The 17,666-nt window shown below is 39.0% G+C and overlaps 1 pseudogene; it reads left to right on the forward strand.

Annotated features, from left to right (window-relative positions):
* The first annotated feature begins 6,712 nt into the window (after positions 1 to 6,712).
* Positions 6,713 to 16,695, forward strand: LOC115415874 (chondroitin sulfate synthase 2-like; annotated as a pseudogene).
* The last annotated feature ends 971 nt before the right edge of the window (positions 16,696 to 17,666 follow it).

Consider the following 17,666-nt stretch of genomic DNA (forward strand, 5'->3'; position numbering starts at 1 on the left):
TCCCCGCCATAAAAACTCCCACATCTGGAAGCCCTGTTTCTCCACTGGTCACATACCAGTATGATATCAGACTACTATCAGATTATTGTACAATGTTTTAAAGTTGTGTACATTCTTTGTGAGATAAACAAAGATGCAGCTGTTTATCCATATGTGCACCATTATCTAGGGTGGATTCACACCTACTTCATTTGGTTCATTTAAAACAGAGCAGAGTTTGTTTACCTGGACAGTCCGGACTTTTTTTAGGTGTAAATACAAACATCCGAACTCTGATTCAAATCAGACAAACAACAAACAAGCTTCCAAACAGACTCTGGGCTGGTTCAGTTCTGTTGTGAATAGAACCGTCCTCCAGCACAAACAAACCAACGAACCATGAGCCTTTTTGTCCTTGATGAGCCACCGTAGCGGATGGAAGGAGCCCAGGTTCACAGGTTGTCAGAGCCATGAGCCCAGGACAAACGGGGACCAATGAGGACACTGAATGTCTCATGGACATGTGGTCAAATGTCCATATTATGAATACTGGCTCCAATCAGCTGTTCTAGACAGGTCACATTATTTTCATACATTTGCGTCTGTAAAAATAGAATACAGATTCTGAAAATGATAACTGTACGTAGGACCTCCACGTTTGTTTTCACCAACACCGGCTGTCTCCGATTCACCCCGCCCCCAACTTTTCTGTCCAATGCCAGCACAGTTCGTCACATGCGTGCTTCTGTTTATGCATTTTGGTCAACTAGGAAAAAGTGCAATGAGAATGCGATCCAACCTAAATTTAAAAAATAAAGTCCGCATTCGATCCAAATCAAATAAGTTGACCAAAGGACTTTTCAGGCGTGAATACAGCCTAATAAAAGATTATTTTATCCTGTAGATATCACTGTTTTTATTTCATATATCAGCTGACATATCGGATTTGGCTTTTTTTTTTTCCCCAATATCGGTATCAGACCCAAAAATATTATATCAGTCGGGCTGTAATTCATTCATTCATTCATCATGTTTTTATATTGTTACTTTTATTAATTTATTGTATTTTTATGTTTTTAAGGTTTCGTTGGTCTAATCATTAATATATTGCGACACAAATTTTGGGGGAAAAATTATTTATTTATGTATTTATTATAGATTCATTTATGTATTTAAAATGTATGTTTACAAAAGCTTGCATCATATTATTAGCTATGATATAATATTAGCATAGAAAAACAAAAAGTACTGTTTTGTTTTTTTTTACATGGAAGCACAGAATGTACACAAACTAGAAAGCTCAAGCAAACTTTCCTTTTTACAGCTCCAATGTAATAATTCAGTACATTAAATATAGGATGTAATAATATGACATATTGAATTGAAGAAGAAAAAGAGAAAGAAGAAACGAAATGTCCGGGAAGCAAACAATAATGTAAAGCATATTTGGTAAATAAAAGTGTGTCACACTGGACCAACCCAGCAGATGCCATGGCAGACCAAACCAGTACAGACTGTGGACAGTCCACAGTCCTCTGTTCAGGTCAAAGTCCTTTTTCATGTCATTTGGAAATCCAGGTCCCAGAGTCTGGAGGAAGAGAGAGGAACAGAACCACGCTGAAGTCCAGTGGGAAGTTTCCACAGTCAGTGCTGGTTTGTTGTGCCATGGCATCCGCTCTGTCCATGTGCCGTTGTGTCCTTGGGCAAGACACTTCAGCCTCCTTGCCTCCAGTGCTGCTACTCACACTGGTGTATGAATGTGTGTGAATGTTCAGTGGTGGTCGGAGGGGCCGTAGGTGCAAATTGGCAGCCACGATTCTGTCAGTCTGCCCCAGGGCAGCTGTGGCTACAGATGTAGTTTACCACCACCAGAGGGGGAATGTGACAGTGAATGAATAATGGATCCACTGTACACGCTTTGAGTATGCGTTCATAGAAAAGCGCTATATGACTCTAATCCATTCTTCTTATTATTATTATTTATTATTATTATTATTATTATTATTATATTATTATTATTATTATTATCATCATCTGCTGGTGTTGCTCCAGTGTGTTTTCTGAGGTCCACAGTCCACCCCCATCTACCAGGACATTTTACAACACTTCCTGCTTCCTTCTGCTGACTTTAAACTTTCTGCAGATGCTGATTTAATTTTCCAGCAGGACTTGGCTCCTGCCCGCACTGTCCAAGGAACCAAAGCTGGTACCATGACCCTGGTGTTACTGGGACTGATGGAGCAGAAAACTGAGCTGACCTGAACCCCAGAGAGAATCTGTGGAGGACTGTCCAGAGGCAGACCAGAGACAGCAGATCCACCAATGACAGAAGAGCTGAAGGACACCATCAGACCAACCTGGACTAACATTCCACCTGAGCAGGTCCACAGGGTTAGGGTTAGGGCTGAGCAGGTCCACAGGGCTAGGGTTAGGGTTAGGGCTGAGCAGGTCCACAGGCTGAGCAGCTGAGTTCAGACTAATGAACAGACTGAACACAACACTGACATTTATGTTGAAAAAAATCTCTTTTTAAATGATTTTATGGAATATTCTAATTTTCTGAGACACTGAATTTTGGGTTTTCATTATCTGGAAGACATTAACATCAAGTTTGAAGAAATAAGGCTTAAATATATCACTCTATGTCTACTGAGTCTATATAATGTATGGGTTTGACTTTCTGAAATGAGTGACAAAAAAATATTGAACTGTTTCCTGATATTCTCATTTTTTGAGATGGACCTGTACCAGAACAGAATAGAAATGATAGGACACAGTGCATCCATGTTTTTGTGAAGTAAAAGGACAGATGTCATCCTGCAATAACCATACAAATAAACATCCATTGGAATGTTGGTTATTATTATTATTATTATTATTATTATTATTATTATTATTATTATTATTAATAATAATAATAATAATAATAATATGGGAAAAATGTACTCATGGTAGAATTAAAGAGTAAATAAAGCAAAATATGCTAAATCTTTCTTCGTCTTCTTCTTTTTTTTTTTAAAGCGCATGGCATTTAATAAGGTGAGAGAGAAACAGTACCTCAGTTCTCTACATCCTGTGTATCCAGTGAATTGACAATAAAATGTTTGAATCTTGTAATTTTAGTAATAACCAATGTGTAGGGGTTTTATGGTTGATGTGTGTCATTCAGTGTCATGTGCTGAAGTTGCCACCATCCTTCATTCTATTCTATTCTATTCTTCTATTCTATTCTATTCTATTCTATCTTCTATTCTATTCTATTCTATAAAAGAAAAGAAACAAAGGTTACTCTGAATCCAGTGGCCTTTATCATGATAATGATGTGAATAGAGGCCATGGTCTGCCAGCTTTTGTCCCATTTCTCTGTAGTCTGACTCTGCATTGACTTGAAAACCCTCCACTTTGAGCCAGAGATGGTTCAGGAAAACAAGGCGGTTCAACTTCCTGTGTCAGTGTCACGTGGGCGTCGCAGGAGCCGTGACGTGCAGCCCAAGCCGTTCCCATTCATTCCAGTGGGAGGACTGAACATGAGCTCAGATTATGACTAATTCTACTCTCCTAAATAAACATTTAACCCAGTTTTGTTTGCATCATTAAAATGGAGTCAGTTGACTCTGTCTGATCCCTGTCAATACTTGTGAGATCTTGCAGCAGGTCTCTGTTCTGCATCTAGCTGCAAAATACGGTGGAAGAAATTGAAACGGTATTTAGTGTTGTATTGTGTTGACACATAGACAAGGGTTAAAACTATGTCATTATCATATTCATTAGAGTATTAGCTTTACAAAGAAGCCTTAAAGCACTGAGGTGTATGATGGAGCTCTTTCCAAAACTTAGTCAAATGAAATATAGGAAGATCATATCTGAAACTGTGTCTGTGTTTTTTTCATTAATAAAAATAGAAGAAAAGAGTTAAAAAATTAGATGAAAACAACACTTTCAGACACTGTTTTGGTAGTGTAAAATTCAATCAGCCGTGTATTTGTGCATATATTGGGCTTATTTTATGTGTCCATTAGTTCTGATGGTTTGTTTCTGTGGTTAACATGACCTCCCATTCATTGCTTTGATAGTGAAGACATTATAAGAACTCACGATATAAATTTGGGTTGCAAGGTGACTTTTAATTCTTTTGGCTCTTGTGCTAAAGAAGACAGACAATAGAGCAAAGGCTGTTCAGTCACCGGCCGACAAGCCAAAAAAGATCCTTTGGAATTTTTGTGTTCCACAAAAAGCTGCCTGTGTATCAGCATGACATGCAGCGTGATACATAAAACTAAGGTCGTCCACCTCTGAGCTAATTTGAGACAACGGTAACCTCAGTGCCATGATTTCACTTCTGCCATCTGTACAGTGAAGCCTGTCAGTCAAAAACCTGGTCATATAATGTCCTTCTATGGAGCCTATTCTTTACACTATCAACCACTCTTAGAAAATGTCCATCACTGCTGATTATTTAAGATAAGATAGATAAGATAAGAAGATAAGATAAGATAAGATGATAGATAAGATAGAAGATAAGATTGATCCCACTGTGGGGTAATTGCAATATTAACAGCCGCCAAAATACAAAAAACAAAGTGCAAAAAGACAGGCAGAAACATTAAGAGTAAACAGGAAATATAAAAAAGACTCTTCTATTATTATTTTATTCTATTCTATATTTAATTTATAAATAACTCTTATTTATCTATCTATCTATCTATCTATCTATCTATCTATCTATCTATCTATCTATCTATCTATTTATTTATTTATTTATTTATTTAGACCTTTATTTGCCCAGGCAAGCAATTAAGAACAGATTCTTATTTACAATGCAGCCTGATCAAAGAGCAATGGCTCCTTGAGGGGTAGGGGGGTCGGGTGTGTGGTGGGGGGGGGGGAGGGGGGGGGGGGGGCACAAGCAAAAACAAGGTTATACAATTACAGAAACAGACAGTTAAAAAAATAAGTCCATTACAACAATAACAGTGAGACATGTGAGCAAAAACACTCAACGGGTGCAACAGTCAACTAAAATGTGTTGCAGGTTTTGCTTGAAAACAGTGTGAGATGTGAGGACAGTGAGTTTGAGGGGGTTTTCTACAGTTCTTATGACTTTCTACACTTCTGAATATAGCCTTGTTAGAAAAAAACCCTCATGTCTGACTGATACTGTATAAAATTTGCAGTTCTTTACCACGGCAGTGATCTGGAATTGATAATAGAGAGTAGAAGTTCTGCTTCCAATCATGGCCCATTGGAATTTTATTTCTGGGAAAAACAAAAATAAAGTACAGTCAGTGGTAAGACACAAATGTGGATCCTGTTTGACTTATGCCATTTATCAGATAATAAGGCAAGTAAATAAAGTCACAGATTGTTTTTAAACTTTCAGTCTGTGAAAATATGCAAATATAAAAACTACACAGTTAAAAGTCATGGAGGTGACATCATCATAACCGTCTTTGTCCATGATCTGTTTAGAGTCTGATGATGTCTTTGCAGCTTCAACATGACCAGACGTGTAGTGATTTTCATATCGCTGTTGTAGATAGAAGTTAAATATTCCAAGGAAGTGGCCATTGTGCTGTTCGTGATGTGTATAATGTGCAACAACAAATGCAGCCCATAAAGAAGTTTAACACAGGATGGTTCGTCACCACCTTTACCACAAACCATGACTTTCTTGGCTCCTAAAATTATGTTTTACATGAACAAACATCATATGTGTAAAATAATAATTATATTAAATGAATGAATGAATGAATAAATATTAATGCTGATTCAGTTTTTGTAGCGGTAATAAATTCTCCATAATTCATGTAGACTACTGTGGTGTTGTTTACATGGTCTCTGTGGTTTATCCCCTTCCAAGACGGCGGCGTCTATTTAACAGGTCAGATTGTATCTTTGTTTCTGGAGGATTTTTTTGTTTTGTTTAAATAAATAAATAATACTGATAATTATGCTTCTATCACTGCAACCCTGTTCTGCCTTTATAGGCAACATTGTACTACTACTTATACTACAACTACAACTAATAGTGATTGTGGTTAGAGCAAGAAATGGTCTTTTGCCTGCAAATTAGCAGAGATTATTGTTTTAGTATCACAGGATGAAGAACATAGAAGGAGGTTTAATTTTAAACAGCAAAGGGTTCGGACTAATGTAAAGCAAATGTGTATTTTATGTTGTTAGTGTCAGAATGTGGAATTCTTTGGCAGTGGAAGAGAAGAGCTGTACAAATATTTTTCAGTTTAAGAGGTCGTATAAGGAAAGAATAGAGAAGCTTTATAAAAGCATGTCATAAAATCATTTAACTTATGGATGTTGGATTTATTTCATGTGCATTGACTATCATGTAAAGTGTTTACTGTAACAGCTGTAACGGCAACCTATCTGACGGAAGCAGATGTTTCAAGAAAGTGGCAGGTATTTTAAGTTTTCTTCATCCTGCACCTTTCCAAGCATTTAGATTGGAATGAATAAATAAAAATGAAATGAAAAAAAAAATGAAATAGTAAAACATTTTTAAATAAAAGAAGTCAGCAAATACATACATACATGAATAAATAAATGTCACATTGACTCAGTAGGTGTATCTGTAATACATTCTTCATAATTCTCTTTTTCCGGTGCACTCTGACTGTTGTTGGATTTACTTTTGTCTTAGTGAGGATTTATCCCCTTCCAAGATGGCGGCCCCTTTCTAACGCGTTCGTCTCCTCAGTGGAGAAACCCCGCCCCCTCTGACGTCACATCAGGGGAGGAGCCAAGCCGCGGCTCGACTGACACGTAAGAATCCTGCGTAAATTTTTAAGGAAGAAGCACCAACTTTCCTGGAGTTGAGTGAGGACAGGAGCGGGTCCGTTCGGGCTCATGTGTCCTGTGACCGCCGCGGACTAGAGGCCCAGCTTTAGGAGGCGGAATGCGGCTGTCGGCGGTGGTTTCCGTGGTGCGGGGGCTGGGCCCGGTGGTGATCGGGATCTCTCTGGGCTTCACGCTGAGTTTACTGAGCGTCAGCTGGACGGAGGAAGCCTGTTACCTGGGCGGCAGGGGCGGCCAGGAGGGAGCCGTGGGCCGGGAGGGGCTGCCCAAGGGAGCCCGGAAGCCCAGCTCCATCCTCACCGGCAACGATGCGGAGTCCGAGGAGGACTTCGAGCCCAGAATAGTCCCTTATAAACAGGTCCAACAGAGTCCAGCCAAGAAGGTGTTCAGGTACAGAGGCTCCAATAGTTTGGGATTTTTCAGGATACTTTAGTTTTTACTTTGGACTTTTTTTCTGTCATTCAGTTCGTTTTTAGAATAGGTTTGATAGTTTTATTAGTTTTCATTTTTTTGTAGTTGTAGTTCAGTTGTAGTACAGTGGTCTCTTTCTCTTCTTCTCTATCGTCGTATTCAAATAAATCCCAGACAGGACTCTGCTGCTTTCTCCCAACTTAGTCTCCATGTTTCCAGGTAGAGTGGGGATGATTTTTTTTTTTTTTTTTTAAGTGGTGCAGCATTTATTTATTTATTTACTTTATTGAAAATATTTGGGTATACAAGACATACAAATTTTGAACAAACAAACAAGAAGATGTCAAAAAGGAAGAAGCATTTGAACCAATAAGTTTAATAAAAATAATGCATAGATTTAAAGACACAAAGCAGAATAGACAAATAATAGTATAAAAATGAATAAATAAAAAATAAAACATCCAACAAAAATAAATAAATCAGAGAGTTCAGTCTATTTTAAAGAACTGTTTATAAATAGCCAGGGTGCTAGAACTTTTTTTGTTAAAGATAAATTCTAAAGATTTAATCTATTTTTCGGTAGAGTGGGGATGAGAAGACGACTGAACGACAAGTGACGAACCATTAAATGTCATATGGTGCCAGCAGCAAAAATTTCTTGAGGGAAATATATTGATTTCATATCAATCCGACGTTGACAAAGTCGAAAACGAAGGGAATTTTATCCATAATTTTTATACGTTTTAGTTTGTTTTGTAAACACACAATACAGTTCCAGTTAGTTGGGTTTTTTTTCTTTTGTTTTGTTGTTGTTTTTATTTATTTCAGTTAACCAAAATGTTTTTAAAAGTCTAGCTTTCGTCATTTCATTAGTTTCGTTTACGATAATAACCTTGTCAGGTAGGTGTGGACAGTGGTGGACACTGTGATCAGAAGGACACAAATAGACTGGAGTGTTTGTGTCTGTGGGTGAAAAGATGGAAAACTGTGTCAGTGTGGTATAAAGATTAAAAATAATGACAACTTCAAACTTTTAACAATATTCGGCCTGTTACTAAACAATGCAGATGAATAAATAAGTTGAGGCATAATGTTCAAATTGCACTTGTTTATCTTATTATCTATAGTAGGGATGCAATAATAGGAAAATTTCATATCAAGGTTAGTGTGACTAAAATTATCACGGTTATCATTATTATAATGGTATTGTTGAAATGTGCTCAAAATGTTCAAAAAGTACTGATACACAACCTGAAATAATTTAACCAAGTTGTATTTTGAAAAAAATACCCCAAAAAACAAACAAACAAACAAACAAACAAAAAATAACCAAATACAATAATAGGCACAATGTACTTTCTGTTGCAGAAACATTCAAATATTAACATGTAAACATCAAACAAACAAATATGCATTAAAGATGGCACCTTATAGCCATTATTTGACCATTTTCCAGATCAAGTTTGAGTTGAAAGTGCAGTAATCAAACACGGTTATCATGAGAATTAGAATTTAAACGGTAATACTAATCATCGGGAATTTTTACCAGGGTTTATCGTTATAATCGTATCATAATCGTATATCGTAATCACTACATCCCTAATCTGTAGAATTGTCAGCTTGTCCATGTCATTCTCAAAGGATAATTTGTAATTGTAAACATTTTCCTAATGTAATTGAATGTGTTTGTGGGTGAAATTATGGAACATGGAGTTAAACCAATGTCCAAATATATTTCAGTTGAAACAGGTATAAAGAGATCATTTTGTTGGCATTTGATGACCAATATGTTTCTCCTGTTTATTTATTTTTTAGGTGTGAGCGGAAAAAAGTAATAACAAAAACAATATTGCTGTTGTTATTATTCAGGGTTTTTTTTTTTTGTTTTTTTTTGTTTTTCTTTCTTTTTTTCTTCCTCTGGTGAGATGATCACCATTTTGGTCATGATTAATTATGTACTTGGATGTTACAATAACGGCAGGAGGTTGAAATATTGTAATGTATGATTTAGGGGAAAGGGGTGGGATTAAAGAAGTGTTCACTTCTTCCCTCTCCCACTGTATTAAGTGTGTCTTTTGTATGATAGTACAGTTATTTTTTGGGGTTATCTCATGTTGATCATTTGCTTCAGACATTTGCTTTTGTTGGTGGTTGTGTAGTGTTTTTATACGTCTGAAATATAACATCCATTCATTCATAGTGGACTTAAATATAGATCAGCAGGCCACAGCTCATCCCAATAAATAATGACCTCTAATAAATCAATAGAAATCCACAGAAGATAGATGTACAGGTGTCAGCTGGTCACCGTGTGGGTATGGAAAGATGAAAACTCCAACAATTATCCACCATCATTGGCTGCCTGTAGATCTGTATTGCGTGTCATGTCTCTGCTATGTGTGTTTACATATTCTTAGAAACAGGCAAAGGCTTCCAACATTCCTTGGACAGTTCCCATGTGTGACAGTTTCTGTCTTTCATGTGGTGGCATCTCATTACTCCTCACCTCTGATGAATCACAAAACAAGTTTTTACAAGCATGTCTTTGTCAATAAGCACTTAACGCTGGCATTTTCCCGTTAGACTTGTGTCAATGTTATTTTAATGTATATTATTTGCATATTGTCAGCAGAACAGAAGCAAAGAAATGTTGATTTTGGTTTAAACTCTGGGGTTGAATTTTCAGATGGATTCAAGTCAGTCAGCCAAACTTACAACTAAAAGCAGAATCAGGATTGGTAATAACTTTTGCCTTCTCTTTTTTCAGAGCAAAATACATAAGCACAGAGTTGGGAATGCGAGAGCGTCTGTTTGTTGGTGTCCTGACATCTAAAAACACCATCAGCACCCTGGGCGTGGCCGTCAATCGCACCATAAGCCATCATCTGGACACTGTGGTTTCTTCACCGGCATGCGCAACCGCAAAGTCCCTCATGGCATGTTCGTAGTCTCTCACGGAGACGAGAGGCTGATTTGGAACATGTTTCAGACCATCCGGTACATTTTAGACCATTACATCAATGAGTATGACTGGTTTTACTTGGTCCAGGATGACGCCTACACGGAGGCCGACAGGATCAGGGCCCTGGTGGATCATCTGAGTATGGATCGAGAGCTGTACATGGGCAGCCCTGAGGAGTTCATCGGTGGAGAGATGGAAGGGAAGTACTGCTACGGTGGGTTCGGGTACCTCCCGTACTTTACTCCTCCGACTCCAGCCTTTCCTAGAAAACTGCAGAAATGACATCCTGAGTGCAAGACCTGACGAGTGGCTCGGCAGATGCATCATTGATTACACCAGCGCAAACTGTGTCAGCGAGTACGAGGTAGGTTGAACTCATGAAGCAGCTCCTTTCATGTCAAAATGGATCAGGAGCCACAGTAGCCCCCTTTCTACTGCACAACGGGCTCCAGGAACTTGTTGTTGGTGTTTCCACTGAAATTTCTTGAGTAAAAAAATCTTTCCATGAAAAAAACTTCTTAGAGCTACATAGAACTTTTCAGATTCCCCAGAATTCTTGAGGGGCGTGTGTGCCAAGGTTATTATCGTTAACGAAAACTAACAAAATGACGAAAACTAGAATTGAAAAAACATTTTCCTTAACTGAAATAAATAAAAACTATAATTAAAAGAAAAAAACCAAACTAACTGAAACTGTATTGTGTGCTTACAAAACTAACTAAAACGTATAAAAATTGTGGATCAAATTCCCTTCGTTTTGTCTTTGTCAATGTCAGATTGATACAAAAGCGATTTATTTCACTCTAGCAGTTTTAGCTAGCGGCACCATACGGCACTTCACACTCCGTCACTCCTCGTCACTTGTCGTTTCGTCGTCTTCTGGTCCCCACTCTACCTGACAACATGGACACTACAGTTGGGAGAAAGCAGAGTTCTGTCTGGGATTATTTGAATATGACGGCAAAGAAGATAAAGACATGACAAAGCTAAAATTAATACTAAAACTAAACTAAACTAAAACTAAGCATTTAGAAAAAAATGAAAACAAATAAAAACTATCAAATCTGCTCTAAAAACAAATTAAAACAAACTGAATTAGAGAAAAAAAAAGTCCAAACTAAATAACACTAAACTAGAATGAAAAATCCAAAACTATTCGAACCTTGGTGTGTGCTGAAGGATACTGATTGGTAGAGCACACTTGCAGCGTTCCACACTTCCATTCACCCACAGTAGCCAGTGTGTGGCTGCAAAGTTCTTTATTCCATTTCTAGAAGCTTCTCTTCTTTTTGTTTTAATCATTTGCAAAATGGAGCCAAAGAAGGGAAGCTGCGAGAAGTGGACAGAAGACGACGTCCTTTTTGACAAATACACTATTTACCTAAAGCTGAGCTGAGCATAGTGCAATCGTCTGTCTGTCCGTGTGAATACATTAAACCTGCTCCAAACAGCCTGGACCTTGTGGAACACACGTTGAATAGCAGTCGGCGACTCAAAACCACTGACCTTCATTTGAATACATTTTCAGGGACTTTGAGATGTTGTGGAAACATAAAATAAAGCACGTTGATTAAGGGGAATTCTTATACCCAGGTAAAAAAGTTTCTGGAAATTTGATAGAATAGGGGCTTGTGTCATGAAAAAGCTGTGGGATGTACATTGAGGTTCCAACCATCTGTGTGATTGGCTCAGTGGGGGTTTCATTTGCGCTGCCTCTGGGACAGCGCTTTACACTGACGGACAGCTTTCTAAAACTGTAATTATGACGCTGGGACAGACATGGTATTTATATTACAGAGCAGACTAATACCCCTTAGCTCTTTTATTATTTCCTTCTGCTCCTGCAGCTCGGTGGAATAGGTAAACAGGGAAGTAGAGCACAGGTTCAATGGTGTGAAAATCCCCTGTGGGTCAACATGCACCGCTCTTGTAATGTCATTAGCATTTAAGGTCAAACAAGCTCAGGCCTGATCTTTCCCAGTGCCCTCTCATGCAACAACCTTGCTGTTTGTTGCATCAGCATTCAGTTTGCTGCACACATGGTAAAGTTTATCATCTTTTTTAGCTCAGGAGATCATATAAATGCTACAAGTAGCCTTTAAATACATATACTGGCTTAGATTTCTTGCTCGGCCTGCTTCAGAGACGTCTTCTGCTTCCATTTTCTCCTCTGTGGCCGTGACCCAGAGAAGGAAACCATCTTGTTATTCACTTGAGAGTGAGTTGCATGGCTAACTAAAGAGCCCTGAGCCCGAAGAGCTCCAGCAGAGAGAAGATAAGGAGGAGGAGGAGGAGGAGGAGGAGGGGAAGTTAGCAGGCCTGGTAAAGAGGAAGCAAACAGCTTGAACACAAAGCCTGACATCAGTTTGGGTTTAGGGGAGCATTGATGACAATGAGGCACAGACAATGCTTCACCAACTGTCCAAGTCTGAGCCCTAAAGTGGGCAAACGTTTGCCAAAGTGTGGCCTTAGCACAGCCTTGTTCTTTGTTCTTTTAATAGTATGATCAGTTTTTTAATCACTCAAGCTCCTTATGTAGTTGCTCTTTTTAGTAGAACCGTGCCAGTGTTATGCCATTGGTACGTTAGGTTTCGTTTTGACTTTTTTCCTTTTTTTTGCTTGTCTTTTTACCTGTAGTTGTCTTTGATTAGACTTTTTAATGGATGAAATAAATGAAGGATGAAGTAACATCATGGTTTTACCTCTGCTTGTAGAAAGCATATGTGTTCTGTTGTTGTTTATGTCATTGTTTGACTAAAAACATTGATGAAGTTGACACAAAACAAAATTTTTGCATATAACTAATGACCCCACTTTTAAAAATGTTATTTGCAGACAACAGCATTGTCCATTCACACAAACTGGGTATTTTTTTCCCTCAAGTGGTTAAGAGTTTTACTGGAGTACACTTGATGACTTTTTTGAGCATTTCAATGTCACAGGTGAATTTTCACTCTCAGAAATGAAATCATAAGTTTTGATGGGGTTCAGGCTCCCTACTGATGGATTGTTTGGGGTGAAGTGGTCATAAAACTTTGAAGTCTGCCTTCTTCCATCTTGATGTTCAGTCAAAATCCAAAATGTTTGATATCATTGTAAATTTGAATCTGTGACTCATGCACACAGTGATGTGGACATATTAGGGCTCTCTCAGTTGCAAAACAAAGGGAAAATGTGATGAAAAAGTTGGATTTTTACAGCAAAAGTAACAATATAATCCGGTTTGATGTGGGTTTTGTCTGTAGAAACATGATGAGGATGAATAAACATTTACTCAGGGATGGATGTTTTTACCTCCGCCAGGAGGTATTGTGATCACTTTGCTTCGTGTGTTTGCATGTTGTTTGTTAGCAAGATAACTCAAAAGTTATGGATGGATTTTCAAGAAAACTTTCAGGAAATTTTGATACTGGCACAAGGAACCAAGGATTAAATTTTAGTGGTGATCGGGGGGGCACAGATCTGTCTTGGCGAAGGTCTATGCTCTCCGAGTGCTTTTCTTGTTCTGAGTTGTTTTGCTCTGTTATGTTGTTCACCTGTCATAATACAAAGTAGTTTTAGCACCCCCTACAGGTAGGACTATTGGTCTTTTAAATACCTTGGTAGGCCTCTTGTATTTTCTTTATTCTTTAAATAAAAGTTGGACTTAAGAATCCAAAGCTCAAATGAATATGGCACACACACGCACTGAGTTTTATTAAGAAAATCTTGGGTAGATTAAATTTTAATTACTCAAAAAACAAACATTAAGACTCATAAACGTAACTGGTAAAGAATTTAGTTGCCGTCTTGTAATTACTATCCTTACAAGATTTCTCATCCTTACAAAATCTTGCTAAAACCTAACCTCCAACTTATTGTCTTATAATGTAAACTTCAGTCTTTTACAAGTATTTACAAGACATTTCAAGGTTTTCTGTGTACGCTAGGCATTCAGCACTGTGCAAAAATACTTGGTACTGCACACAAGTCTAATTATAGTAAGGAAAGCCCTGAATATGTTCCTAGAACAAATATGATTCCTGAAATATCAAAACTCTGTAACAATAGAAACAAATATATCTCAGACAGCACTTTACTATGCAATTATGGTTGAAACCACAGTGTTTGCAGTGAGAGAGAGCCCAGAATGCTGCTTAGATAGCGTGTAATGTTTGCTTGAATGTAAGCAACGCAGCCTAACAACTAAGCTTGTAATAACATCAGCCATGTTTCTGTCATGCTGTGGTTGAAGACGTCTCATGAAAAGACTCTCTTTGTGTACTCCCAGGGCCTTCAGTACCACCATTATGAGTTGGGGAAAAACTCGGATCCAAGTAAAGAACAGAGTGACGAGTTCAAGAAAGCTCTGACTGTCCATCCAGTGTCTGACCCCGAACAGATGTACCGGCTGCACCGATACTTCACAGAGATTGAACTCCAGAAGACTTACGATGAGATCGCTAAGCTGCAGGTAAGCTGATTTCAAGAGCCACAAATCACCTGTTGTTCACTCAGAAATAAAAACTTGGCTCCCCTTCGCATACCTCTGTTTCAGGCTCAAAATACAGCAGCTTTAGTGCAGTAGAAATGGTGTCAGCAGCAAGTTGGCACATTTATCGATTTCAACACTTTTGTGTCTCCACAGGCAGAAATAAAGAATGTGAGTGCTGTTGCTTTTGAGGGAAACCGAAGCGCCCAGTGGCCGGTTGGGATCAATCCACCTTTTGAGCCTAGATCTCGTTTTGAAGTCCTGAAGTGGGAATACTTTACAGAGGAGGAGATTTACTCATGCACAGATGGCTCTCCCAAGTGTGAACTGCGCGGCATTGACCGCATGGATGTGGCGGATGTTATCGATGTTGCAGTTGGAGAGCTGAACAAGAAGTACATACCTGTCCTACACCTGAAGAAGCAGCAGCTGATTAATGGCTACAGGCGCTTTGACCCCATTAGGGGCATGGAGTACATCCTGGACCTGCAGCTTGAAGTGGTCAACCAGAAAGGTCACAGTCGCTCCATCACAAAGCGGGTTCACCTGGTGCGACCTTTGAGTCAGATAGAGATCATTCCGATGCCTTATGTCACTGAAGCTACCAGGGTTCACATCATTATACCGCTTATGATGCAGGTCCGGAGCTACGTTGACCATTTCCTCGAAGTCTTTGCCGCGAATGCCTTTGAGACCAGCGAAAACGCAATCCTAACGTTCTTGTTCATTTACGATCCAGTCGAGGCCCAGCAGGTGAACCAGAATGATATTTGCAGGTGTGAAGGCTCAGATAAACACTTACGAACGCAAATATCCAGCAATAAAAATCCCATGGATAAGTGTAAAGACGGAAACGCCATCCCAGATCAAGTTCATGGACATTATTTCAAAGAAGCATCCTGTCGACACGCTGTTCTTTCTGGCTAATGTCGACACAAGGGTCAATGCTGAATTTCTCAATCGCTGTCGCATGAATTCAATCAACAATTGGCAGGTGTTCTTCCCGATCCATTTCCAGGACTACAACCCTGACGTGGCTTATCACAACCAGCAGCGTCCAGCTACAATTGATCTGGTCAAGGACGCAGGACATTTTGACCGCATGTCATTTGAAGAGGCATGTTTTTACAACTCTGACTACATGGCAACACGAACACGAATGGTGGCGGACGTCCAGGAGAATGAGGAGATTCTGGAGACCTGGATATCTACGAAATGTTTGTGAAGTATTCAGGTCTTCATGTGTTCAGAGCGGTGGAGCCAGCGTTGCATCAGCAGTACCGCTACCAGATCTGCAACCCGCGACTTAGCGAAGACATCTACCACCGATGTGTCCAAAGCAACTTGGAAGGACTGGGTTCTCGCTCTCAGCTCGCAATGCTACTGTTTGAGCAAGAGCAAGGAAACACACCTGACACCGCCTAAGGGGAGTTTAATGCAATCCTGAATTTGGACTACGACCAAGAGCAACACATGTAGCACCACTTGTTGCTTGTTTTAGCTAAAAATGAACCCATGAACAAGAAGTGGTTATGCACATGACTGACACTCCATCTTCTAATGTGCATCAAAGGTTGAGGTTTTAGAAAGACGAACTCAGCACAGGCTATTTCAGAAAGTTCTCCTAAAATGTTTACAGTTATTGTCCAATGTTTTTGCTACTTTGGGAAATCTGAAAGCGGCGTCAAGCAATTTTTGACCACTTGAGAGCAGAGAGAGAGCAGCAGCAGCCTTATCCAGTTTCTCTGGTTAAGGCGTTCACCATACATGGGCAGCAAACACAGGACAACAAAGGAACAGGTGATCTTTCAGTCCGCTTGGCCAGTGGAACAGTCACTGGGGTTTTATCCTTGTTTTGTTTCCAATTCCTGTAAAAGCGATCCTCCTTTCCACTGATACCCACATGGGGAGTTGGCATTAGACGTGTTTGTGTTGGGTTTGTTTGTTCATGGTTTGTGTGAGGATGTTGAACCAAAACAGAAAAACAAGTGTAGGCTGAAGACGGTCGTAGCTTTTCTACAGGATCCAAAATCCTAGGATGTTATTTAATGTTAACCTATTGAATATATTTAATACATAACATATAGAAACACCTTGGTACGTTGCTCCACAGTTTACCCTTTTATTAAGGGTGTTTCATTTTTGATATTTACTGATGGGAGTCTTTTATAAAAGGCATTGTTACATACGTACAGCGTGTGCCTTAAGAGTTTTCATGTGCTTCTAGTTGACCTGGTACCCGTTCACCTCAGTACGTGATGTGCAGCTGATGTTTTTCATTAGAATTTGGTCCAATTACTGTATAGTTACTGGTTTTGAGCGGCTCAGACATGTTCCACTGTGGCTAAACTCTGTTATGTTGTTGGGAGAGCTAAATGGGATGTCAGATAACCTTACGTTTTTTAAAGGTGGCATGGATTTATCATGATCCCATCCAACTACACGTACAAGTGCCTAAAAGCAGAGAATGGCAGTCCTATAGAAGTCCCACTGTTGGATTTTAGAGGTCATAGTGTAGATGATGTCTGTACCTGTGGACCTAGAGTGGATTAGTGCTGATGTTTTAAGAAATGTACATGCTGGAGGCCAAAGAGAACTGTGAGTAATGTCAGAAACACCTCTGTAAATATCTTTAATATGTGCTGGCCCATGCAGGTGTTTCAGTATTTTCAGGAGTCCTCCATGAAGTAAATGGTACTGTAAAACAGAATCTAATAACTTTAGAAATGAAATTAAGAATGTATGCAACATGTTCCTACATCACCAGTTGGTCCAGACGTTTTTATACTCAAAGATTTGTGTTTTTCCAAAGTGTTATGGACTGTATTGTTTAAGATGCTATAAGTTATTGAACGGTTTCATTGTCCTCCATGTGCTGAGCTCAAATGTACAAATGAAATCCAGCAGGAGTCCTTTACTACATGACTGAGTGGTGGCGGAGTTTAGCAGTACTAGACATAAGAAATGCATTAAGATAAGTTACTTATGATGTGCAATATTACAGAAACACAACTGGAGATCTGTCCAGGA

Source organism: Sphaeramia orbicularis, unplaced genomic scaffold (assembly GCF_902148855.1).
Source record: "Sphaeramia orbicularis unplaced genomic scaffold, fSphaOr1.1, whole genome shotgun sequence".
Lineage (NCBI taxonomy): Eukaryota > Metazoa > Chordata > Actinopteri > Kurtiformes > Apogonidae > Sphaeramia > Sphaeramia orbicularis.